General features: G+C 45.9%; 1 protein-coding gene and 1 long non-coding RNA gene across 2 annotated transcripts in view; one reads left to right on the top strand and one right to left on the bottom strand.

Moving 5' to 3' along the window:
* Nucleotides 1–8519, bottom strand: part of LOC310693715 — a 64570-nt gene extending 56051 nt beyond the window's left edge. The window contains exon 1 of the long non-coding RNA XR_014519357.1: nt 8384–8519. This is a non-coding gene — a long non-coding RNA (uncharacterized lncRNA). The remainder of the gene's footprint in view (nt 1–8383) is intronic.
* The window catches only part of DMXL2 (Dmx like 2), a 431281-nt gene that overhangs the window by 149879 nt on the left and 253985 nt on the right, over nt 1–27417 (top strand). The gene's annotated exons all lie outside the window — the stretch shown is intronic.

Here is a 27417-nt window from a genome sequence, read left to right on the forward strand (position 1 = left end):
AAGCAGGTCCTTAATGCAACAGAACTCTACCCAAGTGGTATCCAGAGTCATATTGCCTCAGACAGTGAGACACAAGATCTACCCACCCTGAAAGAATGGCAGATGAAGGTGATTGACTACATGGAACTGGCAGAAATGACTGGCAGAATCCGAGACCAGGGAGAAGAGTCGGTGAAAGAAGACTGGAAGAAATTCAAAGACTATTTACAGAAACATTGTAAAATTAATGAATGTTAGAAGGATGTTGGATAGAAACTAAGCGGTTTCCAGATGTAATGCTTTAAGAGATATGGAAAAAAAAAAGGTTTCACAAATGGGTAAAAGTTTAATGGTAAGGATTTGCTGAACTAACAAATCGAACTGGAATACAAAGAAGGGAGGTATGAGGAGGTCCGAGGAAATAAGTGTATGGAAGTTATGTTATTGAAAATTAATGTGTGCTTTTAACTGTTTTTCATTTTGCATGTTTATTTTTCCTTTTTTTGTTATATCTTAAAAATTTTCAATAAATATCTTTAAAAACAACAACAACATATTGCCTCAGACAGTGGAGGTAGAAGATAGCTAGCATAGCTAGTAGCCATCAACAGCATTCTTCAAGGCCGGATAGAACTGTTACAATATTATGCTTATTTGCTCAGCAGCCCCACTATATCCAATAGGGCTTACACTCCACTGTGTTTAGCATTCCAGCCTTTCAGTGCAATCCTATTCATGTCTACTCAAAAATAAGTCCCACTTTGTTCAATGGGGCTTACTGTTTTAGGGGTGGTAGAGGACTAAGGCCTCATCTATACCACAAAAGGTAAAAAGGTAAAGGACCCGTGGATGGTTAAGTCCAGTCAAAGGTGATTGCGTGGCAAGTTCCCATTCCCCGTCCGCCCCCCCCCCCCCGTGGAAATAAAGACACATGACACAATTATTTAAGGTTAATGGGCTAAATATGGCCACAACTTTATTGGTTACAGGTGATGTGCGGTATTGGCTAAGGCAGTGTTTCCCAACCTTTTTTGGGCAAAGGCACACTTGTTTGATGAAAAAAATCTCGAGGCACCACCATTACAGCCCCGTGACGTCAGCGCTCAGCGTCACGCCGGGAGGGACGCACGAAAGTGTAAGTTTCAATTTTTTTCCCTCCCCCTTGCCGGGGAACCTCCAAGCTTGGGGGGGGGGAGGAGGCAGCAAAGCGAGGGACTGAGGGACTCCTCCAACGACAAGGGTTGGGGAAGAAGAGAAAGGGCTATTCCGCTCCAGTCCTTTCTGAAGGAGCTGAGGGTGGGGGTCCTCCGGCGCCTTCGGCGAAACGGCGCCGGCCCAGAGCGCTTCTAAGAGGCTCCCTTTGCGCGCGACGTAAAGCCCTCTTTCCCTCCCTCCAGCCCCGTGTCACCTGTGGAAAAGGGGGCTGGATCCAGTGATGCAACTCGGAAAACTGTTAGGGAAGCCAGAGCAGGAAAGTGAGTGGGGGGCGGCGTCGCCGCTTTAACCCACGTTTCCTTTTTGAAAGAGAAACTTAAGACTAGATGACCCTTGGGACCCCTGCCAACTCTACAGTTCTATGGCCCTTTGTGGAGGGGGGGCAGCACCTGGAAAGACGGGCTAGGGGATAATTGGGGCGGCCGCCTTAGGCACACCAGAAGCGAAGCACGTCCTGAGCTACAAAAACAAACCCAATTCCTGCCTCGTTTTTTGCAGTTTCTGCAAAGCGAGGGAGTCTCCCCCGCCTCCATTCCTCGGTGCCTCCTCCTCCCCCTGCTCCCCACTACGGGTCTCCCCTGCACTTGGCCAGGCCACCTCGCCCTCCTTCCTTTCCCAGAGCAGTGGCTCAGAGCGCCTCCTTGCACCGCAGGTACACTCCGTGGGGAGGGGAGGGAGCGGAAGCCCAGACCAGCCCCCAACCCGCTTAGTCCGACCCCTCAAACCTTCCCAAAATAAGAACTCTGCGTTCTACAACGTCACCCCCCAGCGGGGCCCCCTTTATTCCCGGTGAGAGGGGGGCGGCGGAGGGAAAAAGCTGCTTCCCACACTTACCCGCCGCCATCTTGACTTCCCGCAATGAGCCGGATGCGGCGCCTAAGCTCCCTGCCGTCGCTTCTCCGCCTCCTCTACTTTGCACAAGGCTTCAGGGTCGCCGGCCGATTCATCCATCGGCCGCTCTTTCAAGCCCACTCGGAGGAGGAATGAGTTGAAAGAGCCAGAGACGCAGCCATCTCGGGGCGGGGCAGAGGCCACCAGGCTGGCAAGCAGAGCACCGAGAGCGAGGAAGCTGATGCAACGCGGAGGCAGACCCCGGCTGGCGTGTGTTAGAGCAGTGTTTCCCAACCTTTTTTGGACTCGCCCGCCTCCCTCCAGGCAACATCTCGCGGCACACCAGGCAACATCTCGTGGCACACTAGTGTGCCGCGGAACACCGGTTGGGAAACACTGGGCTAAGGCACTGGTTCTAACCGACTATCCGGCTTCATCCTGTTCACTGGTTAACCACCAGTAGGGGGAGTCCTGCTGATGCACATCAACTAGGAACTCCCCCAGGGTCACCGCTTGGGGGTGTGCCTTAGGCCCTCACCTCCCTAGGCTTTGGACAGGGCCACGCCCCCCGGAATGCTTTATCAAACTACCCTTCAATATGCGGGGCAGGTGATGGCGCTTCCTCCCCTCTTCCATCTACAAAACAATATCAATGCCTAACTGCCAATACTAAGAAAGTTGTGACAATTTGCTATGAGGTAGGCGAAAAACCCCCTTCATGGATCACTGCCTTGCCGTGGCGAAGGGGCTTGAATAACTCAGAGAAGCTATGAACTATGCCGAGCAGGGCACCCAAGATGGACAGGTCATAGTGGAGACTTTTGACCAAACGTGTTCCACCTGGAGGAGGAACCGGCAAGCCACTCCAGTATCCCTGCTAAGAAAACTCCATGGACAAAGACAACAGGCATATAAAAGTTATGACGCTGGAAGATGAGCCCCTCAGGTCGGAAGGCGTCCAACATGCTACTGGGGAAGAGCGGAGGACAAGTACAAGTAGATCCAGAGCTGATGAAGCGGCTGGGCCAAAGCCGAAAGGACGCTCAGTTGCGGATATGCCTAGAAGCGAAAGGAAAGTCCAATGCTGTGTTCTCAGCTGGGGGGAAAATCCCTACCCAAAAGCACTTTAAAGTGAGAATGGGATGGAACTGATTTATAAATAAATAAATAAATGTGAATTTTACCAGGCCCAGAAAGTGCCTGATCCACTCATCCCTATTTTCAGGTGGTGTCTGGAAGCCATCAAAAAGTGAGCTAGTCAAACAACCAGAGGGACATTAGAAGTATCACAAACAATGAACCACAACTGAGAAGACGCTTGTCTCTCATTGCCACCCACCTTAGTTCATAAGGTGGCGATGTGAGCTCTGAGCAGATCTTCTTAATGAAGATTTCAATAGCAGGTCTGGTTAATATGAGAATAAGCAACCTTAGATAAGCAATGCATTGCAGTGTGCAATGTTGTAACATACAGTATCTATAATCCTGCATAAGGGTAGCAAAGAGCAATAGCGAAGGAACCTCAAAGCACATCAACTTACAACATAAATAACTAAATTATGCCTCAGAGAATTACAGCTAATATACTGCAAGACTACCCTTGACCTTTGCAATGAATAGCTCTTGTTCATAATAGAAGCTATGAGACCAGCCATAACCAATTAAATTAATTGCCTGTAAAACTTCAAGGAGAGGGAGGTAGATGTTTACATTGTCTCAACAGTTTGCATGGAGAGATTTGTAAAGCACTTAAACAATTAATTTGTTTGCTTGCTTGCTTGCTTCAGTTGTCCTGGGAGAACCATGTTCGCGTTCTTCGGGTTTCTAACACCAATTCAGTCATCGCACCATTTAGAGGCAGGTTTTGCATTTAAAAAATATCACCTGGAGGAATTTCCTGGCAAAGCAGGTTCCCACTTTCAGATTTTCAACAAATAAATTAGGTCTGTCAAAGCAAAGCACGCTTTCCGGCAGCTGCTTCCGGATTCTCACTAATCTGCCTCACAGGCTCGGGGCTAAGATTGCAGTTGCTGGCAGGTGAGGAAAAGGAGGAGGATGCAGAGAATGCAGTTGGTGGGGTGATCTGAGAGGCAGGATGGGGACCCTGCCCCATAGCGCAAAGAGGCCAGGAAGTGCGAGGTGGTCCTCCCAGGTCTTTGGCATTCCCCATCCACACAGAGAACAGATTCCTTAGCAATGGGAGTCAGCGCCACACCAGGAGGGGAGGCTGGAATGCAGGAGGAGGGGTCCTCTGTCTTATCCCTGAAAACTAGGTGTTGTCTAGAGGAGGAAAAAACGTAAATATTTTGCAGAGTTCCCAAAAATAGACCAGAGGCAAATGTTCTTCATCCAGCAGAGCTTTACTGCTACTGAAGGCGAATGAGCATAATGGCCACAAATCCAATACATTCAGGATTGGCACAGTCCATAAAAGATCCAGTTGCAACAGACTTAGCTTAACTTATAATATTTATAATAGGACTAAACCTTAACATTAAGCATACAGAACAGACCACACCAGAAGAAAGAGATAAAAAGAGAAAGTCAGTGAAACCGAGGCTCCTCCTGGCCTGACTATTACAGTCAGCATGACCTTGACAGAAAGATAACAGAACCAGTTTAAACCAGCTTCCCAGAAGGAATAACCCAAGCATCAGAAACCTTCTGCCTGTTTCTTTCACATAGAAAGAAACCTTCCAGAACCCTCTTGAACTAAGCAGAACAGGAAAGATCTCTATACATCAGATCAAAATTTTCTGTACTAAGAAATGTAAACTGACACTGGGTGCCACCTCCATCATTGGGAGAAGTCCTACACCCCAATTTGGAGAAGAATGCACCTCCAAGAACACCAGTCTCACAGGAAGACAGAGAGCCTTGCAAGTGATGATGCCATGGGTAGCTGATGATGTTCACGGTATTCCCATCTGGCAGCAAGTGCCTCCCAAGCCAGTTGGGCCTGTGAGGCTGATGGCAAGTTGTAATTATCTATTGGAATTAGCACCTTTCATGCAGCTGAAGTTAATTTGCATTGAGGCATAAATGAGCATATTCAAATTTTGTGCTTTACAGGTGCTACCGCACAACCCAGGTAAGGGTGTAGTGGCAGCATTGGACAGCATCTCAGTGTTAGGATTCCTGCTCCATGTCTGCAGTCATGGGATTGTTGTCTATCACATGACGGTGTGTGTTTTCATTCCACAGTGTGGAAAGTGACGGAGACAGGATGTTTATGTTACTGTGTTCCGGAATGTAGAACTTTTGTCCTTTGTTTCTTTCTCTTTGCTGTCTGATGAGAAAGAGGAAGGAGCTAAGTCACAATGCTCCGAGTGTATTATATGTAAATAAAGTAGATTAGCCAAAATGCTGTGCTACTGAGTTCTGTTACGCAAACTGCTAATACTCTGCAGGATCCTAAGCGTGCTAATGCTTCTTGGTATCAGTCGCTGAGATGTTTGGGCTGAAGAAAGCTTTTGAAGCTCCCGAACGATCGACCAGGAGGGAGAAAACATGCCAGCCGGGCATGTGTCTCTGCCAGGGTCCTACACGTGAGCAGGACGATCCTAACACTCAGGCCTCAAACCAGAATGCACTACCCCTAGTACCAAGAGTTCTTAGGAAACCCCTGTTCCCCTCACAGAGCTACATTTTCCAGAGTGCTTCAACAACAAATCCCTCTTCTCAGGGAACTCTGGGAATTGTAACTCTGTGAAAGGAACACAGCCAGCTCCTCAGGGAGATGGGCATACTGCAGAAGGGAATTGTCTGCCTACATAAGGCCTCAGACATGCCTAGCCCCTGACTGAGACTGCATTTTCCAAGCCCTAGCCTGTAGGGCCTATACCTGATCTGCCTGGATTATCGATGGGAAATCTCAGGCCCAGCACCTAAATGTGGCCCTCCAGGCTTCCTTATCCTCCCCTCACCAGCCTTGCTTCATAATCCAAGGGCTTTTGTCTGGATGGAATGTGTCCTTGAACTCTCGGTTTTCTGGGTGAGGGTTATATGTAGAGACAAAGATAAGATTTGCTTTCATTGCTCTGTCTACGTTTCCCTCTGCCCCCCTCCCTCCTCACCACTGGCATGTGGTCCCTGGAAGATTGCTTAAAAATGAATGAATGCAGCCGTTGGGGTGGAAAAGATTCCACCCTCCTCGGCTTAATCAACCTGCGTTGACTTCACCTGGACTTCACCTGCTTGCCTCACCCGGTGTGGCCTATTTGCTTTCTCCACTTCCCTTGCAACCCTTAGCAGAGCACCTCAAAATGCTTGAGGTGGAGAGGGCAGGTTAGACCTACCATCTGTTCACAACTCCTGACGGAAGGCATACTCTTGCTCTTCCTCCTGCTCTTTGTGGTCTGATGTTCCACACCCCTTATCTTCCACAGCTTCCATAGTTTTCATGCTGCGCACCTTTTCCTGTGCCATGTCCCTCTGCCACTGCTTATCATTCTCCTCGAGCCTCATTCCTTCTGTGCGCTAAGCACGCCTATCAATAACTGAATGTGAATAATCACATCATTAGTCAGTCGCCGCTGATTGATGCTCTGCTGTCACAATGTGGTAACTTTTACTGCCAAGTAGAAATTGCCAGATGTCCCTTATTTTTTTAAGGGAATGTTCTTTGTTTCAGAAGAGACACATGGCTCATTCACTGGGGTTCCTTGGTGTGTGAAATGCTTACAAGGCGGCGCGTCTTCCTCTCGGGATCATCTTCAAGAGTCTTGCTTCTTACTGTTTCAGTGAAGGTAGTGAAGTCACAGGCAGAGCTGCTTTTTTTATATAGTTGCCCTGTGTCTCTGGAATGACCTCCTGTAAGAGGTGCAGCTGTTTGAGCAACTGTGCATCGCATCTACAACTATGCAAGGTGCATTGTTTTCAGACAAGCATCCATACCTCAAGTGTGCAGAAGGTCCCAGTTCCAACCCCTAGTATCTCCAGGTTGGACAGAGATGTTGTGTAATAATGTAGTAGTTATTGTGGGATAACCAGCCGCATACAAGTAACATACTTAAGTCTAAAGGGGTTAACACCATAGAGTAAGCTGTCCTGCCAGGCTTAGCTCACTTTGGGAAGGACCACATGGCTCTTACAAGCCCTCTAGGGCTCCTATACCAATAATTCAGTAACTTTCACCACTGTAAAGTTTTACTGCCTGTGCAACTTCTTCTGAATGCTGTATGGAAAAGCACATAAATCTGACCTTTGGAGAGTTTGTGAGTAAACCCATTTTAAACTTACCAAACCTGTCGGTTACCCTCACCTGGTTTAGCCAATTCTTGCGGGGGCGGGGGGTGGCCGTTGTTACACGCTGACAGCTTCTAGGAGCCACAGGTAGGAGATGAGGGCAGGGTGGACAAACAATCCCAGAAAGAGAATGACATGTACCTCACCAGAGGTACTACCCCTCCTCTAACATCCCACACACCCCCTATAAGGTTGCAGCCTTAATTAACTGAAGCATCCCTCTAGGAGTAAGTCCAATGGTATATCAGATTAGGTAGGAATGGAGGTGGATGCCGAAGGTCCCAGGTTCAATCTCTAGGTAGTGCTGGGAGAGACTTTGGTCTTAAACCCTGGAAAGCCACTGCCAGTCTTGTGTAGACAGTACTGAGTTAGATGGGTCAGTGGTCTGACTCTCAGTATAAGGCAGCTTCCTATTCTTCTTTGGCAATCACTTGTAGCCAAGTAAGATTGTCTTCCATAAACATGGTTTTAATAGTGAGTCCGTAAGTGACTCTGGAGGCCAATTCTGGATCCACAAATCTTTCCACAGTGGGGACATAGGTTTCCAGATGGGAGTTGATCTTGGTGAGGGTTTGCCTAGCGTGCCTTCCTCTTCTCCCTTTCATCCTGAGTTTGTGCATCTTCAAAACCCATGGTACCTTCAACTTAGTTGGACTGGTCATGTTGTGCAGATGCCTGATTATTGTCTTCCAAAGCAACTGCTCTAATCTGAACTTAAAAATGGAAAGCATATAAAGACTCTCTCAAGGCAGATCTAAAAATATGTGGTATAAACACCGACAACTGGGAAACACTGGCCTGAGAGCGCTCCAGTTGGAGCTTCCTATATTCCTAAATAGAACTTCTCAAACTTCAGGGGATAGATATATATATAACCTCCATGAAAGCCTTTGCCACCAGCCAACGAACAAGCCAAGAACAATATCCTGGAAAAGAATTATTGCTGACTATTGTATTTAACTGGATTAAGATGCTAAAGGAAGCTATGCATCTTTAATCCTCGGAAAGGACATTCAAATGCAAAATGTAGAGGGGAGGGAGGCAGGTGGCCCTATGAATAATTAACTGAGCATTTGCTTCTGTAATGAGAAATTAAATTCTAAATACATACAAACCCACAGTGACGGGAGCCCAAAAAGTCAAGTTCATCTTCTTTGTGTCCTCTTCTGGATCGGAAAACCGCACGCCAATGTTTGACGCCTGCCTTGCTGGTGTCTCGTTCGTTCTTTCATCGTTTTCTTTGGAGCTGAAGGGGCGAAGGCCTAGAGGAAGGGAACAGGAACAGTGATAAAGGAAGCGAGGAATTGGGAAGAGGGAGAAAGAGAATTAAATAAAGCTACAGGAGACAAAGGAGAGCTGAGTATTAGAGGGAAGGTTAAACCAAAGAGACTGAAGCACACTTGAGTCCTCTACAAAGATTTCCTCTCTCTGTATTCAGATACTGAGAAGAGTTGTGATCTCCTTCTGCACTATACTTTTGAAGCAGTATCCTGTCACTATAATCAGCAGTGGCTCCCCCCCCCCCAAATACTGGGGGTTTTAGTTCATTAAGGGTGCTGACAGTTAGGAGACACCCTATTCCCCTGATAGGACTACAGTTCCCAGAGTGCCCTGGGAAAGAGGGATTGAATGTTAAACCCTGGAGATTATAGCTCTGTCCCCAGGGATTGCATAGTGGAGGATTCTCTTGGGGGAGGGCTGTGTTAGCAGAATGCAACAGTTTGAAATCCCCTGAAAGCTGAATAAAAAAATCTTTATTGCTTACCCAATGGCCCTTGCCAGCCAAAGAGTTGTATAATAAAAAAAGTGGGACCCTACACAAACTAATTGCATAAGGTAAAGGTAAATGGACCCCTGACCATTAGGTCCAGATGTGGCTGACTCTGGGGTTGCAGCGCTCATCTCGCTTTATTGGCCGAGGGAGCCGGCGTACAGCTTCCGGGTCATGTGGCCAGCATGACTAAGCCACTTCTGGCGAACCAGAGCAGCGCACAGAAATGCCGTTTACCTTCCCGCCGGAGCGGTACCTGTTTATCTACTTGCACTTTGACGTGCTTTTGAACTGCTAGGTTAGCAGGAGCAGGGACCAAGCAATGGGAGCTCACCTCCGTCAAGGGGATTTGAACCGCCAACCTTCTGATTGGCAAATCCTAGGCTCTGTGGTTTAACCCACAGCGCCACCCGCCTTCCTACATTGCAAAATTCAATATTGCAAAATTCAATATAAAATTCCTACATTGCAAAATTCAATATATATGTGCAGCTCACCAGCTGACCCCAGCATAGCAGGTTCCCATTCCTACCATACAACAGCACCACCGATACAACAGCACTAGTGGATTTCTGCCCCCGGGGTGCTTTTGTCTGTGATACCAAGGGGCAGGGGGGCAGCTGCAGTGGTGCTGAGCACTTTCCTTGCCAGCTGGCCTCCTCTGCAATTTTTTTGCTATTTATTTTCTTTATTTCAGGCATTTATATACTGCTTAATCGTTAGCATGAATGATGAACGGCCAACGCATGATGATACACAAGGAGGAAACAGCAGTGCCGGGTTGCCAATGCATTTCTTTCACTGAAATTGGGCACATGCCCACAGCTCGCTGGTTTCATGCGATGTGGGGCCCTGGACTGGACCGTGCAGCTAAACCTGTCACGCTCTCTGGCTCTCACAGTGAGTGCTGCCTGGGGTGGGTGTAGGCTGGTGCCATTTCACTCTGTGCTTGCGGGAAAAGAGAACAACAGCAAACCAACCTATGGTCACATAAAGCATCATCAATAAACACACGAGACGTAACCGGCTGTGTTCTTAAATAAATAAGGTATACTATTCATTGTATCAAACTGTAAATTTCAACAGAAGTACAGTAGTACCTCGGGTTACATACGCTTCAAGTTACATACGCTTTAGGTTACAGACTCTGCTAACCCAGAAATAGTGCTTCAGGTTAAGCACTTTGCTTCAGGATGAGAACAGAAATCGTGCTCCGGTGGCAGGGCAGCAGCTGGAGGCCCCATTAGCTAAAGTGGTGCTTCAGGTTAAGAACAGTTTCAGGTTAAGTACAGACCTCCGGAATGCATTAAGTACTTAACCTGAGGTACCACTGTAACTCATAAAGTTCAACAAACAAACAAAGCAGAAGACCCAGTGGATCAGATCATTCTCTAGTCAGTTCATGCATAAGGTCCGTCCGTGTAATGGTGTCTATTCCACCTGTCTGTTCATAAAGTCCAAACAATCCACATGAAAGGTTGTTACAGTTCCACAAAATCCTTTCACAGAGTCTAGACAAGGATTTCCGGAATATTGGCCATGTTTCTCCGTCCTGGGCTTCATTGGTAGTTAAAGCACTAAGTAATGCAAACAAATACAATATCATGATCTCACACATTTTACAGCAAAAATAATATCAAACAATAAAGAACTGTACATACCATATGTGATATTACAAGACAATGGATCTTATGGCATAGTAGTACCTGTTGTAAGCAGCAACTGTTACAAAATAGGATTATATGGACAAGCACAATATATCTGTTTGTCTGCATTGCCTTGAGTCAGGGCAATGGCTTGTCTCTTCCAGCCAGAGACCTCCTGGGCTCTGATGCGGCTGCTGTGCTCTCTCAATAAATTGAGGTGATCGCTCAGGCAACAGTTTTGTTGTCCCTTACTACTTAGGTCTATTGATCTCAGCAGAGGCGAAGCAACCTGCTCTGTTACCCGGAGCGGCGTTCGTCCCAGGGGGCATGGCATGCACCCCAGGGGGTGTGGTGCACAGTGTACATAACGGGGCATGCCGCATGTCCCAGGGGGTGCAGCTGATCGGGGGTCGGCATTTTGTCACACACACCCCTTTGGAATGGTACCTGGGGCGGACCTCCTCCCCCTCCTCAGAACTCCCCCCTTGGAGTGCCTGTCATCTGTAAAATGGGAGCCTTAATGGTTTGCCTTTTCGTACAGCAGTGCGGCGCAGTTTTACAAGATTGCTTGGGAATCTGATCTGGGACTCCAGATTATTTAGTCTGGATTGATTTTGTGAACTGCCCTGAGATCTCTTGATGAAGGGCGGTATATAAATCTAATAAATCTAATCAATAACAATGATTTCTAAGCGGTGTGCAGAAAAATATACCATACAGAGAATGAAAACAATAAAAAGCCATCATAAAAGCATTAAAATTCCTGCTAAAAGGTAAAGGTACCCCTGACCATTAGGTCCAGTTGCGGACGACTCTGGGGTTGCGCGCTCATCTCGCTCTATAGGCCAAGGGAGACGGCGTTTGTCCACAGACAGCTTCCAGGTCATGTGGCCAGCATGACTAAGCCGCTTCTGGCGAACCAGAACAGCACACAGAAACACCGTTTACCTTCCTGCCGGAGTGGTACCTATTTATCTACTTGCACTTTGATGTGCTTTCGAACTGCTAGGTGGGCAGGAGCAGGGACCGAGCAACGGGCGCTCACCCCATCGTGGGGATTTGAACTGCTGACCTTCCGATTGGCAAACCCTAGGCTCTGTGGCTTAGACCACAGCACCACCTGTGTCCCCCTCTGCTAGGCAGAAATATAAGAGACCAGGAGGTCCTTAACCTGAGTGACAGCTAAGTGACACCCTGCTTCCCTCGACTCTTCAACCAGCCTTCCACCAGCTTTAGGAATTGAACACTTTGTGGCTTCAGAACGGCAGAGTCACTCAATGGACCCAGCTAGTCCAGGAGGGGGAAAGGTCCTTTGCATTTGCACCGAGGCATGAGGATTTTTGAGAATAAATAAGAACCTCTGTCCTTCTTTCCTCCTCGCAGCCTTTTCTTTTCCCAGCGGCATTAGAAAGGCTGCTAAACCGGACTCTCCAAGCTCAGTTTTGCAGAGCTGCAGTAAAAGATCACCTTTGGCAAGTCTATAATTAACAATTAGTCACTTATTGTAAGATCCAGTGGACATCTCATTAAATATCAGTCAAATAGGCTTGGGCCATTGAACCTCGTCTTTTAAAGAGCATTTTTCATCCTTCTGCCAATTATAATCAGGGGAGCTAAAATTACTCTCGCCACCAGGATGCCCACTTAAATCTTTCCGGCTGCTGAGAAGTTTCAAAAGCTTTTCCCCGCCTGCTCCCCATGCCAGACAAAAAGGGAAATACCAAGTGCTTTCTCAGGATGGTGGTGGGCTTTTAAAAGCCTCTCAGCAGTCTGAATGGAGGAAAGAGCTCAGGAGGTGGGTGCTGGAATACTCCACAGCCATTTCTTCTTATTTACAGCCCAGCGGATAGAATTTCCTCAGCTATTCACTCCCTGCCCGCATCTAATCCCCCATTTGGCGTCCAGCAGCAAAGCATATACGGCCGATCAGTTTCCAGAATTTCCATGGCCGTTTGGTGTTCTGAATGCCTCTGAGCTAGTATCATCCAGCCTCCTGATAGCTGGTGTACCCTTTGGTCATGGCAAGTCCAGGGTGACCATGCAAGAAGTTTCCACTGGTATGATGCATTTTCGTATTTCATTTTCACTAATCTCTTCATTTTTATGCACACTTTCCCGTAATATATCTCAGCAGGGCTGGAAGACTGCGTTGCAACATTTGGGGTAGTGTGAATTTTGAGGTGTAACTGAGCCTTGTGGTGTAGTGGTTCAGAGCGGTGGACTCGTAATCTGGTGAACCGGGTTCGCGTCTCCGCTCCTCCACATGCAGCTGCTGGGTGACCTTGGGCTAGTCACACTTCTCTGAAGTCTCTCAGCCCCACTCACCTCACAGAGTGTTTGTTGTGGGGGAGGAAGGGAAAGGAGAATGTTAGCCGCTTTGAGACTCCTTAGGGTAGTGATAAAGCGGGATACCAAATCCAAACTCTTTTCTTCTTCTTCTTCTTCTTCTTCTTCTTCTTCTTCTTCTTCTTCTTCTTCTTCTTCTTCTTCTTCTTCATGTATTTCAGGGAGTGCAAACTAAGCAGGTTTGAGACTCTGTCTTTATACACTCATGACTTTGCCCACTGCTGGCCTGGGTATAGACATGATGGGTGCCTGCAGATATTGTGCATTATCCTGCCTCCTTCTAAAGTGAGGTCAGCTACAACCCCACCCCTGTGCTGTCACAGGAGAAAAGGGAGTCTGCAAGGGCAGTGCTTAAACTGGATCTCAGTAACCCATCGGTAATACGGGGAAGTGAACTTGCTCATTTTATCATTTTGTGAAAAGCTTCTTATGTCTTTAAGTGCTACATTTAAAAGTTATAAAAATTATGGTTTTAATGATGCACTTTGGACGTTCCAATTACAATATACATGGCAAATCACATTAACAGCCGCCATATTTAAATGAAGAAGGAGCAGATGGAATTTAAAGAAGAAGAAGAAGAAGAATACTGTCAAGCTTTCTCATGTGCTTTAAGTGAAAGGTCTTTGGAAAGAAGCTGCATGCATTTGACAAATAACTCTTCTTACGAGAGGTAGAATCAACCAGTTAAATAAAAGGCCACTGGGTTGTGTCTCAAAAACTGTGTGTGTGTGTGTGTGTGTGTGTGTGTGTGTGAGAGAGAGAGAGAGAGAGAGAGAGAGAGAGAGAGAGAGAGATCTAATCAACAAACGCAGGATCTATACCATTGCTCCTTCAGCAAGAATATGGGCCATTTGCAACATTTCATTTTTTGTGGTTTTATCCTTGGGGAAGATGCTGGCATGAGCAGAATACTAACATGTATTTGGATATTCAGCTCCCGGTTGTGCAAGTCTCTAAAGGCCCCGAGACGGAGAGATGAAATGAATATCTGTGGTTTCCTGTTTCTGAAGTTTAAAAAATCACATATTTGGAGCTACAGATAAGTGTCCCACATAAAGGAACAAGGGTTGTTTTGAACAGCGATCGCAGATCTGAGTGGGGAAGGGAATGAAAGAAAAGGAGGGGCAACTTGTTGTGTGCAGGATGTCTTCAGAATTATATGAACTGCACTGACTGGAGAGAGAAAAAGAAATGCCATTATTATATGAGCAACAGTCCAGCATCATCACTCAGCCAACAGCTGGTTGGGCAAAGCAGATGTCCAGGCATGGAGCATCTCCTTTGCATGTAGAAGGTCCCAGGTTCTCCAGATCTCCAGGTAGGGCTGTGATAGTCTCCTCTCTTAAATCCTGGGGAGCCACTGCCAATCAGTGTAGATGAGGGTTTCCCAAAGTTGGGTCTCTAGCTGTTGTTGGACTGCAACTCCCATCATCCCTCGCTAGCAGAACAAGTGGTCAGAGATTCTGGGAATTGCCGTCCAAAAACAGCTGGCGACCCAACATTGGGAAACCCTGGTGTAGATGATACCAAGCTAGATAACCAATGGTCTGATTCAGTTTAAGGTAGCTTTTGGAGTTTTGCTGAGGAGCATCTTTCAATTCTCTTATCTTTTATCTCATGATCTGTGGATTCAAGCCAAGGGTCACCTATCTTCCTAGGGCTGAAGGTTGCCCACCTCTGTGCTGGTCTGCAAGCTGACCGTTTGGAAAATCCCACAGTTTCAAAAATTACTTGTGGACCCATTGTGGACCCATGTCCTGAAAATGCAGTGTCACTTTTGGGGAATGCCAACACATTTTGATTGATTGATTGATTGATTGATTGACTGATTGATTGATTACATTTGTAGGCCATCTTTCCTCCAAGAAGCTCAAGGTGGGGTACAGAATTTTCCACAAATAGCCTCCACCTTTTGTCCACACAACAACCTTATGAGGTAGGTAGGCTAGGCTGAAATAACAATGATGCTCAAAAGTCACCCAGTGAGTTCCATTATGGATTTGAAGAAGGTTCTTCCCAGTCCTGGTCTAATACCCTATTCATGGCACCACACTGCTTCTCAATTTCTTTTTCTTTTTTTTATAGGGATGAAAATTTGAAGCAGTTCTGGAACAGCCTGTACAGGTCACAGAAAGGCAGGGGAGTGTGTGTGTGCAGTGAAATTGACATGTATAAAACAGGACCTCCAAAACTAGGGCCCTTTCTTCTATTGATCTGAAATTTCTCAGATCTGATGCCCTCAAGGAGTAGGGCAGGTAGCAGAGCGCCTGAAAATGTCATGACATTTGGATGGAAAACACAGACAGCGCCGAGAACAGACGGCCGCCTGGATCTACGTTTGAAATCAATTGTGAGGAAGAAAACAAGTTGGAAAATAATAGGAGTGCAATTCAAAGGAATGGAAAGCGAAATATTTGAAACAAAAAATGTGTTGAGAAATTAAACCACCTCAAAATCCTTCTGTTTTAGGGATACACAGAGCAGTTTGTTTCCAGATTATGTTTGTTTTACACTTTTTCATTCCTGCGACTGGTTCTATATTATTCTGCATTTTTTTGGTTAAAAAAAATCAGCAGAAGAATTTATTTTCAAATCTATATTTCATCACAATTATGTCTTTAAATAATATTTAATCTGAATGCATTTCAAAACATATTTTATCATTTTAGACAGTGCTTTTTTAAGCTAATAACTGTATCACAATATTTGGAGATGTGTAAAAACCAAAGGAAAATTGCATTCCAATCTGCAATTTGGTCCAGCAGGTGTAGCTCAGGTAAGTTCCCATTGGAATTCTCAGAAATCAAATTTTGCAGGTGTCCTTACCAACCATTAGTTAAATACTGTGGGATGTTTACAAGAATCTAGACCTCCTTCCCCTTATGTGAAGAAGCAAAACATCTGAAGGATAATGACTCAAAATCTGCAGGCTTCTTCATATTGTGCCCCAGCGAATAAGTTATATAGGAGAGCATGCTGGCAAAACAACTATGACTATGGCGTCAATGTGATTGACAGATCAAGTTCCCTACTCTTGTTTTGATGGGATTGTTCTACTGTGTATTTTAATTATGGGTATTTTAATGTTTATGCAATGGGCTTTTATGCATGTTGAACTAGGATGTGGGAGATCAGGAGTTTGAATCCCCATTCAGCCATGAAGCTCACAGGTTGATCTTGGAAAAGGTGAAGTCTTTCTGCCTAACGTACCCTACAAGTTTTTTGTAAGGATAAAATGAGGAGGGGAAAGTGTACACCCCCTTGAAAGTGTTAAAGATAAAAATTTAATATACAAAACATGTAATGTTTGTACACATTGTGTTTGAAAAAGTTTGCATTAGGCACAGAAGGTATCATTCTGGCAAATGTGGCAGAAAAGGTTGGATGTTTCTCTTTCAATCTTTAGCCTAAATGATGACTCATTGCCCATAACCTGAGCTACAGATCTCTCACAGCAAGAAGATGAAACCTGAGACCTAAGTCTTTGTCAGCAATGAAGCCAGAAGCAGAAGCTAAGCTCTGAGATGATAAAGAAGCAAGTTGCTTAGGATCTCTCTCTGGGACCAGAGAGAGGAAATTTATTCAACTGTTTTATGGGCTTAAATATGACAAGAACACATTGCTTGTTTGTTTAAGAGCAATGTGTCACTTCTTATTTTTGCCAACGTTTATTTTGTTACTATTTAAAGACTGTTTCCAGCAAAGCTTTGAAACTCATTATTGTGGTGAAGAGCAAATTCATTTCTACTCTGCACAATGTTCACATCAGGGATTCCATTGCAGCAACTCTAAAAGTGAAGTGGGATATAAATGTGATAAATATTAGGGGGCATATAAATGTAATAATAATAACAGTAATACATAGGATAATATCTCAGATTATTCTTTCTTCATGGTGCAAAGTGATGTCATCCAGTAAGAGCCACACCCATGATTTGACTACTGCTTAGCTACCGACATGCCCATTGTGTGCAGTGAGCCTATCAGAGTAGAGGATTTCAGACTCAGACTTTCCTGAATTACAGCATCCCCTTTCTTGTGAATTGTAGGTACTGGGTCTCCATAGGAAACTTTTTCTTCTTTTTTTTCAGGCTGAAGGTTGTACACTCCTCTGGGTGGCCTTGCACAAGAGTGGTGGGTGGGGCTAGAGACAATAGTGGGTGGAGCAATTCATGCAAATATTACATTGATACTATAGGCTGGTTTCTACACACACACACACACTCTAAATGGCCTCGGCCCAGTATACCTGAAGGAGTGTCTCCACCCCCATCGTTCTGCCCAGACACTGAGGTCCAGTGCCGAGGGCCTTCTGCCGGTTCCCTCATTGCGAGAAGCAAAGCTACAGGGAACCAGGCAGAGGGCCTTCTCAGTAGTGGCACCCACCCTGTGGAACACCCTTCCATCAGATGTCAAAGAGATAAACCACTACTTGACATTTAGAAGACATCTGAAGGCAGCCCTGTTCAGGGAAGTTTGTAATCTGTGACATTTTAATGTATTTTTAATCTTTGTTGGAAGCCGCCCAGAGTGGCTGGAGAAACCCAGCCAGATGGGCAGGGTACAAATAAATTATTATTATTATTATTATTATTATTATTATTATTATTATTACACACACACCCTTCTCTATCCTCCATCCCAGGAAGCAAGAGGCATGATCAGAATTCAAGGCTGCATTCCAGCCAGGCAAAAGAATTCAAGTAGGACATGAAGCAGAGCCACGAGGATGTGTAGCTTATTTGTTTGCTTATTCACTATTATCTAAATCCCAGCTTTCCTCCTAGGAGCTCAAGGTAGCATGCATAGTTCTCCTGCCCATTTTATCCTCACAAGGCTGAGAGTAAGTGACTGGCCAATGGTTACCCAGTGAGCTTCATTGCTGAGTGGGGACTTGAACCCTCTACCAGCACTAACTGCTACACCGCCCTGGCTTTATCACTGGGTGTCAGGGACAGGACTGAAGGCGATGAGATTGAGGAGGAATGAGGGAGATTGGCCACCCTTCTCTTGTTGCTTCCAGAGAAGAGGAAGGCAGTATTGAATTACAGCAGTGGTCTGAGGAAGGTCACAGCTCAGAGAGAGGCGAACAGAAGAAGAAAAAGAAGAGTTTGGATTTGATATCCCGCTTTATCACTACCCGAAGGAGTCTCAAAGTGGCTAACATTCTCCTTTCCCTTCCTCCCCCACAACAAACACTCTGTGAGGTGCGTGGGGCTGAGAGACTTCAGAGAAGTGTGACTGGCCCAAGGTCACCCAGCAGCTGCATGTGGAGGAGCGGGGAAGCGAACCCAGTTCACCAGATTACGAGTCCACCGCTCTTAACCACTACACCACGCTGGCTCTTGAAGAAGAGTTGGGAGGGGGGAGACAGAGACAGAGCAGCCAGCTGACACATTATCACTGGAGAGTATTTCTGACCCCCCTTCTCCCAGAACTCAACGTCTATTGAGAGAGTAAGAGCAAAGGACTCAGAGACAATTAACCCCTGGCGGCTCCCGTGAGGGAAAGTGCTGTTGCTAGGAAGGGAGGGGCAAGGAGCTCAGCTGTAGCAACACCATTAACAGAAGGCAGACTGCATCCCTTGTCTCTCGCTGTGATGATTGAATAAACTCATTAGGAAGAACTCTTCTTCATTTTTGTTTTTTGCTTCTTGCTGCCACCGGAGGGAGGGATAGAATTCCCCGAAGCCTAACACTGGTTGAGGAGGGGCTATGCACTGGGGTGAGTCCTGGAGGGCAGGAAGAGAGGCTTGGTTGGGGGGGCTGTATTCGACCCCAAGGACTTTGCCGCAAAAGAGGAGCATGTCCCCCAACAGTTGTGAAATTCAGCAAGCACAGAAGAGAGAAAAACCTCATGTTTTTACAGTCAGGAGAGTCCCAGATGCTACACTGCTCATCATATATATATATATATATATATATATATATATGACATTAAATAACATCATGATGATGCAGCTGCTTGTTGAAAAATAGGGTATCATCAGGACCATTATCTTCTGCATGGAGCGTTCTTCCCATCTTGACTATGCCTCTCCCCACCCGCCCAAAAAAGCAAAGTGCCATTCAATTCAAGGCTCTGTGCGTCTGGCATTATTGCCACAGAATTATGCGCCGCAAATATGATACATAATGCAAGATGTAAAGCAATACCATTCTCGAAAGTGGCTCAAAATGCCATTCTTTTGCATACGAGCTATCACCAGCTGCAGCCAGTGTCTGTGGAGCATTTCCGCGAAGTATCACTTAATTGCTCCTGCCTATTGTGCACATCACCAGAGAGATGGAGGTGACTGCCTAGTAAATAGCAGTTGAAGTGGCATTTCACCACGGGGCGGTTGCTTTTTTGCTGGCCAGGCTGAAGACAGCTTCGTGATTTTAGCTCATAGGTAGGGAACCTTTTTCAGCCTCCCTCATCCCCAAAGTCTGGTAAGCACTTGGCCAGCTTTGGAAAGGAGGCAGGAGGACTTAGGACCCTGTCAGAGCCCTCATGACTCCTTCCGGAAGCTAGGCAAGCACTCACCAGGCTTTGAGAAGGCGCCCTCCTCAGCTGCGCACCCAGTTTGGATTTGGATTTGATATCCTGCTTTATCACTACCCAAAGGAGTCTCAAAGCGGCTAACAATCTCCTTTCCCTTCCTCCCCCACAACAAACACTCTGTGAGGTGAGTGGGGCTGAGAGACTTCAGAGAAGTGTGACTAGCTCAAGGTCACCCAGCAGTTGCATGTGAAGGAGCAGAGACGCGAACCCGGTACCGCTCTTAACCACTACACCACACTGGCTCTCCCGGTGCCACCGCACCACTCGCACTCTGTGCCTCTGCCACAGGTATTTTGCTATAATGTATTGTGAAGAAATGAGCTGGAAATGCGAAGCCAGAAATGATTTCCTAAATGAACTAAGTGACAGATCACGTGAATAATCCTCAATTCAGATCAATACACTCCGAAAAAATTTACACATCACTTGGAAAGACAGGTGAACTAATATCAGTGTACTGGAAGAAGCAAAGATCACCAGTGTTGAAGCAATTATTCTTCAACATCAACTTCGTTGGACTGGTCATGTTGTGTGGATGCCTGATGATCGTCTTCCAAAGCAACTACTCTGTTCTGAACTAAAAAATGGAAAGCATAATGCTGGTGGTCAACAGAAGAGGTTTAAAGACTGTCACAAGGCAAATCTTTAAAAATGTAGTAGAAACACTGACAACTGGGAAACACTGGCCTGCGAGCACTCCAGTTGGAGAACAGCCTTTACCAAAGGTGTCGTGGGCTTTCAAGACACTCAAACTCAGGATACAAGGAAGAAACATACTAAGAGGAAGGCACGCTTGGCAAATCCAGACCATGATCAACTCCCACCTGGAAGCCAATGTCTCCACTGTGGAAGGATGTATGGATCCAGAATTGGCCTCCACAGTCACTTACGGACTCATAGTTAAAACCGTGTTTATGGAAGACAATCTTACTTGGTTACGAGTGATCGCCAAAGAAATCAGAAGAAGGAGGAGGAGGAGGAGGAGGAGGAGGAGGAGGAGGAGGAGGAGGAGGAGGAGGAGGAGGAGATCCTCAATTCAGCTCAATACACTCCTAAGCCGGAAACAAAAATTGCCACACCAGTAATTAAAAATTAAATACATCTGTGGCTGCCGGAAACCATTGCGTAGGGGTCAGAATGATTCCAAAGCAGCGACTGCTAATATCTCGGAGATGTCTGCTAGGACTACGGACATGGGGAGCATTGCAAAGGTAAATCATCACTTTCCCATGCCCATAAGGAAGTTAACTAAACTTCATCTCTTATTTAAGGCAGCTTTTAAAAAGTCAATCAAGTTCTCATTTATGCCTGCGCCTATAGGGTTTTTTGCGGGCGTGAGTGACAGACAAAAAACTAGTTCAAAGCCAGCCTGCACGTCACAGCTATCATTCAAAATGGAGAACACGCAACATGTGCCAGGAGTTTCACCTGGGATGGCCTCATTATATCTCCCTTAATTGAGCCTTAACAAAAAGGGCTGTTTTGAGTGCGATATGTATTAATTGGTTTTCAACTGAGGATGCTCGAAGCGATTTAGACATCTCAATTAGAAGACGCCACGCTCGCAACAGCTACAAAATGTAATTCTCTCGCAACAGTCGGCAGAATTCAGCCGAGTGAACTGATACAGGGAGGCTGGATTGTTTTTGCTTTTAATTTGTATCTGGCTAAGTAAGAGGAGAAACATTTCTACAGCAGGTGGAGATGAATGCAGAACAGGGTCCGACATGTTACAAGTTAGCTGGATTTATTCCTTTGCTAGCTATCATTTTAAAAACTTGGAGGGGGGACAGGACCCCTTTTTCCTGGCAAGTTGAATATCAGATCTGTCAGCTGCACATAAAGATCATATAAGGCAATGGAGAAAAAACAGAGAACGGCCAAGGCTAAGCCCTCAGCAGCTGTCAGAGGTGAGCCAGGGGCAAGGACTCTGGGAGTCCACACCAAGGAGCAAACAGAAAGAGCCAAGGAAGCTTTGCTGTTCAGGCCAAGCCCCAGCCTCAACAGGAAGCTTTTACGCAGCACTACCTGTCCAGGAGGGATGCGGGTGGTGCTGTGGGTTAAACCACAGAGCCCAGGGCTTGCCAATCAGAAGGTTGGCGGTTCGAATCCCCATGATGGGGTGAGCTCCCATTGTTCGGTCCCAGCTCCTGCTAACCTAGCAGTTCGAAAGCACATCAAAGTGCAAGTAGATAAATAGGTACCACTCCAGCGGGAAGGTAAAGGGTGTTTCCATGTGCTGCTCTGGTTCACCAGAAGCAGCTTAGTCATGCTGGCCACATGACCTGGAAGCTGTATGCCGGCTCTGTCGGCCAGTAAAGCAAAATGAGCACCGCAACCCCAGAGTCGTCCACGACTGGACCTAATGATCAGGGGTCCCTTTACCTTTACCTGTCCAGGAAGGCCCCCAATGGCTAGCCTGGATAGGCAAGCCCAGCCCAGAGCCAGAGAACACTAAGATGCTCCAAGCTGCAATCCCCAATAGGCAGCATCTAGGGCAGCCCCACACAAACCCCCAAGTTCCTTGTGTTGGCCCCAACAAGCAAATTCCAACTGGTGGAGCACAGTGCTTTTTTTCTGGGTACACAGTACCGGCAGCCCCCCCAAAAAAAGTTACAAGTGTGACACTTAACTATAACAACTTCGTGGTGAGTACCTGCACTTTTTTTTTTCGTCAAAAAGAAAAAGAAAAAGCACTAGAGGCACGAGCCTGTGTCACAGCAGATTGCTGCATGGTGTGACCCGGTGGTGAAAATAAGCATGCACAGTCAGGTGCTGAGAGTACAGAAAAAGGTCGGCTGTTGCAGCAAGTAATTTAATTACCATACATCATGTAATTGTTAGAATTCCTACTCCGTGATTGCAGTCATGGGATTGTTGTCTTTCACATGATGGTGTATGTTTTGACTCCACAGAGTGGGAAGTGACGGAGACAGGATGTTTGTGTTACTGTGTTCTGTGAAGTGGGACTATCGTCCTTTGTTCTTTCTCTTTACTGTCTGATGCTAGAGAGAGAAGAAGCCATGTTGCAGTGCTCCATGTGTGTTTATATGTAAATAAAGTAGATTAGCCAAAATGCTGAGTTGCTGAGGTCTGTCACGCAAACTGCGCAGATTCTGCGGATCCCTAAGTGTGCTGATGTCTGTTGACATCGGTCACTGTGATGTTCTGGCAGAAGAAAGCTTTTGAAGCTCCCGAACGATCAACCAGGAGGGAGGGAACATGCTAGTCGGGCATGTGTCTCTGCCAGGATCCTACTCGAGAGTAGGACGAGCTCCTGACAGTAATAATTATATACCAAGATCTTAATGAAGTTCCAGTAAAACATGTCATTGTTTTACATATAATTCGTTTCTTGGCCCCAAGGAAATTTTGGGCCCAGGGCAACCACCCACAGTACCAACACCGTTTTTTCTAGAGACAAAGCACTGGTGTAGCATCTCGTTTCTTTCTCAAAGACACTTCTAAACAGCCCCACAGCAGGGGACATGAAGCAGCCCATCCACAGTTAACACCTGGGCACAAAGGTCATCCAGACAAAGTCTCCCACCCCCCATATTTCAACTTCAAAGATCATTGTTCTTTCTAAATCAGCATATATCCGCTATAGATCAGCATATGTGCATTATATACAAACAGGCCTCTTTAGGGGGATGTTGCATAAGTAGCTCTTACTGACAGAAAGTTCTTCCTGGTGTTTAATCAGAATCTCCTTTCTTGCAACTCGAATCCATTGGTTCGGATCCTGCCCTCCGGAGCAGAAGAAAACAAGCTTGCACCATCTTCCATGGGACAGCCCTTCAGACATTTGAAGATGGCTATCATATCTCCTCTCAGTCTCCTCTTTTCTAGGCTCAACATACCCAGGTCCCCCAACCGTTCCTCACAAGACTTGGTTTCCAAACCCTTGATCATCTTGGTCACCCTCCTCTGCACATGTTCTAGCTTGTCAATATCTTTCTTGTCAAGATCTTAGAAGGACACAGTACTCCAGGTGTGGTCTAACCAAGGCAGAACAGAGCATTGCTATTTCTTTCCTTGATCGGGACACTAAACTTCTGTTGATTCAGCCCAGAATAGCATTAGCAGTTTTTGCTGCTGCATCACACTGTTGACTCATGTTAAGCTTGTGGTCCATCAAGACCCGTAGATCCTTTTCCCATGTACTACTGGCAAGAAATCTTATATCTGTGCAGCCGTTTATTATTGCCCAAGTGTAGAAGCTTGCATTTGCCTCTACTGAATTTCATTTTCTTAGTTTGGACCCAATTCTTCATTCTGTTAAATTCATCTAGAATCCTGATTCTGTCTTCTGTGGCATTAGTTACACTTTGGTGTCATCTGCAAATGTGATAGGCATCCCCTCAATTCCTTCATTAACATTTATAAACAATCATAAGCCCAGGGTTATACCCTTTCTGGCTTTTTATGCTGCCCACTGCACTTAATCTGTATTAATGTTAATAGCACACATTAATTAGTTCAGGAACAATACTCTAGTTTGGGCCTTAAATCCCAATATTTTTTATTTCTATTATTATTATTATTATTATTATTATTATTATTATTACACTGAGGTCTAGCACCGAGGGCCTTCTGGCAGTTCCCTCACTGCGAGAAGTGAAGTTACAGGGAACCAGGCAGAGGGCCTTCTTGGTAGTGGCACCCACCCTCTGGAACACCCTCCCATCAGATGTCAAAGGAAAAAACTACTACTAGACTTTTAGGAGACATATGCAGACAGCCCTGTTTAGGGAAGCTTTTAATATCTGAAGGACTATTGTATTTTAATATTTTGTTGGAAGCTGCCCAGAGTGGCTAGGGAAACCGCCCAGGGTGGCTGGGGTGGGGTATAACTAATGTTGTTGTTGTTGTTGTTGTTGAACTTCAGCCTCCCACATCTTTCAGATCATACCTTTCACACAGCAAATTCTCAGAACTGATGTAGATGGTCACTGATGTAGATGGTCACAAATTCTCAGAACTTATGTAGATGGTCCTGGAAATGGCTTTTCCATTGCGTGGAGACCCCAAAGATAATGTGAGAATTAACATTGTGAAAATGGAATATATTGTTTATTATTTCTATTCATTTGTTCATTACATCTCTATCCCACCTTTACTCCAAGGAGCTCGAGATGACATACAGAATTCTCTGCATTCCCATTTTATCCTCAAAACAACCCTCAGTGTTAGACAGAAAGTGAGTGACGGGTCATACGTCACCCAGTAAGCTTCATGGCTGAGTGGGGGATTCGAACCCTGGTCTGCCACATCTTGCCTAACACTCTCATCCTGATGTCACACTGACCCTGTCGTGGGAATGCAGCCCACGTTCCAATGACCATTGTAAGCTGTTACTAGAGTGGTACCTTGGGTTAAGTACTTAATTCATTCCGGAGGTCCATACTTAACCTGAAACTGTTCTTAACCTGAAGCACCACTTTAGCTAATGGGGCCTTCCACTGCCGCCATGCTGCCGGAGCATGATTTCTGTTCTCATCCTGAAGCAAAGTTCTTAACTTGAAGTTCTATTTCTGGGTTGGTGGAGTCTGTAACCTGAAGCGTCTGGAACCTGAAGCGTATGTAACCCGAGGTACCACTGTACCAGAATTTCACACGTTCTTTCTGAAGCTCTGGAAATCCTTACCTTTTCCCATGCACACCCTAGAAAAGTTTCCACACACACACACACACACACACACACACACACACACAGCATTGCCAGCATTCGCTTGCCCAGAACTGTTTGTTACTGGGTCTCCATCTGCACCATGCCTCTCTGCATGCCATTTGCTTTCATTAGGGTGCGATCCAAGGCTCTGCAGATAAAAGTTCAGAGTGTAATTAAGCAATCACGTCTCCCCCCATTGCTCCTCTTTCCCTGCCTGTTTTGCTCATTTTCTCCCTTTCTCCTCCCTCCGCCGCCATTTCCATTCCGAGTCTTTATTCATCTTGGAGACGAGCGCGCCTGTTCCCTCACCTTCACACAGGCATGAAAGCCAAAAACCTGGTGGCTGTTAAATCTTCTGAGATGAGGTACAAAGCATAAAAGGGGGAGAAACGAAGACGAGAGTGAACAGAAGGATTTGTCCTGCTTTTGGAGCTCAGCGTGGCAGAACTGTTTGAAGTCGATCCGATTGCCAATGGGAACACCGCCTGGAGACGTGCAATTCTTGGGTTCAAAGGGGCCTGATAATCCCACCAAAGCTAATTCTTTAGGGAGGAGCCATAGATTCTCAAAGGCAGAGCCCTGGAGCCATCAGGAAAGGACCTTAGGACTGGTGTCCAATGCCCCATTCAGCAGAATAAGCAACTCTCAAAGGACTAAGTCTGGTGTGCCATATTTTGAAGGAAGTGGGTCTACAGGCTGTCACTGTTTTATAAGAGGGGCATTCGTATCAGAAATTTGGTTTGCACACCTAAAGTGGGTTAAAGCACTCTGTCACCCTACCCTCAACAAATCAACTTCTTTGATTTTTTTTAAAGTATGTTTTTGTGGTTAGGAAAGTAACTGGGAAATGCACTGAAAAGTGTGAGATGAAATAGGAAGATGTCTATTCACCCTGCAAGCAAATTACGATGAAGGTTCTGTTATGTACTGAAGTTCTCGCCCTGGGCCAGCAGGGGGATACTGTAGATAGTTATGCAAATAAGGGATCGAAAGTGACGTTCAGTGATTGGATAGTTTTAGAAAATTGTTACAGTTACGTTGTACTGGAGCTCTATATAAGCAGGCTGACTGAACCCTTCAGTTCTGTTCTGTTCTGGCCTGTGAATAAACAAGAGCTGTTTGAAGAATCGCTGTGTCGTCTGATATGTTCACCCACAACTTAACAGGTTCATTGTCATATGACTACCCCATAAACCAATCGTGGTGAGTGCTTAGTTAAACCAGAATATAGTCTAACCTCCGCACAAGCTTTCTGCAAACAAGTCAGCACAAATACACTTTTTCTAAACACTGAGAAATATAGTTTGTTCAAGGCTCAGACATGTGAAGCTGCAAATAAACCTTAAGAATCAGAATAGGAATGCAAAGATATGAATTTATTTCATCTCCCACGGTTCCTCCAAGCAGCTAAGCATTAAGTGATGGTTCTCCCCCATTTTTGCCTTCAAATAAAACTGTGAGGTAAATTAAACTGAGGCATAGCGCTCATCCACACTTCTGTTTGTCCCATTATTTCTTTGCTTGTCCCATCATTTATTGTTTGCCCATGATGTCTAGTCATGGAGCCAAGAGGTTTTCATTTTGTCCTGTCCTTTTCCCCAGGAAAACCCACTGTTTACTGCTGAATCAAAACAAACATCCATCTGCAATAAGCCTGATGGACATTTGTTCCAATTCAGGTGGAAACAGTAGGTTTTCCCAGGGGAAGCAGCAGGACAAAAGAGCCATGACTAGAAAAGGTAAAAGGTAAAGGACACCAAAAGCAACTATGGGGTTGTAACGCTCATCTTGCTTTCAGGCTGAGGGAGCTGGTGTTTGTCCACAGACAGCTTTCCAGGTCATGTGGCCAGCATGACTAAACTGTGCTTCTGGTGCAATGGAACACCGTGACGGAAACCAGAGGGCACAGAAATGCCGTTTACCTTCCCACCGCAGTGGTACCTATTTATCTACGTGCACTGGTGTGCTTTCGAACTGCAAGGTTGGCAGGAGCTGGGACAGAGCAACGAGAGCTCACCCCATCATGGGATTCGAACCACCAACCTTCCGATCAGCAAGCCCAAGAGGCTCAGTGGTTTAGATCACAGCACTGCCCGCTCCCCACCCATGACTAGAAATCATAGGGAAAAGAGAAGTGTGGATGAGCTCGTAGTGATGGGTCC

This window comes from Podarcis liolepis (genome assembly GCF_965112155.1).
Source record: "Podarcis liolepis genome assembly, chromosome: 14".
NCBI classification, from domain to species: Eukaryota; Metazoa; Chordata; class Lepidosauria; order Squamata; family Lacertidae; genus Podarcis; species Podarcis liolepis.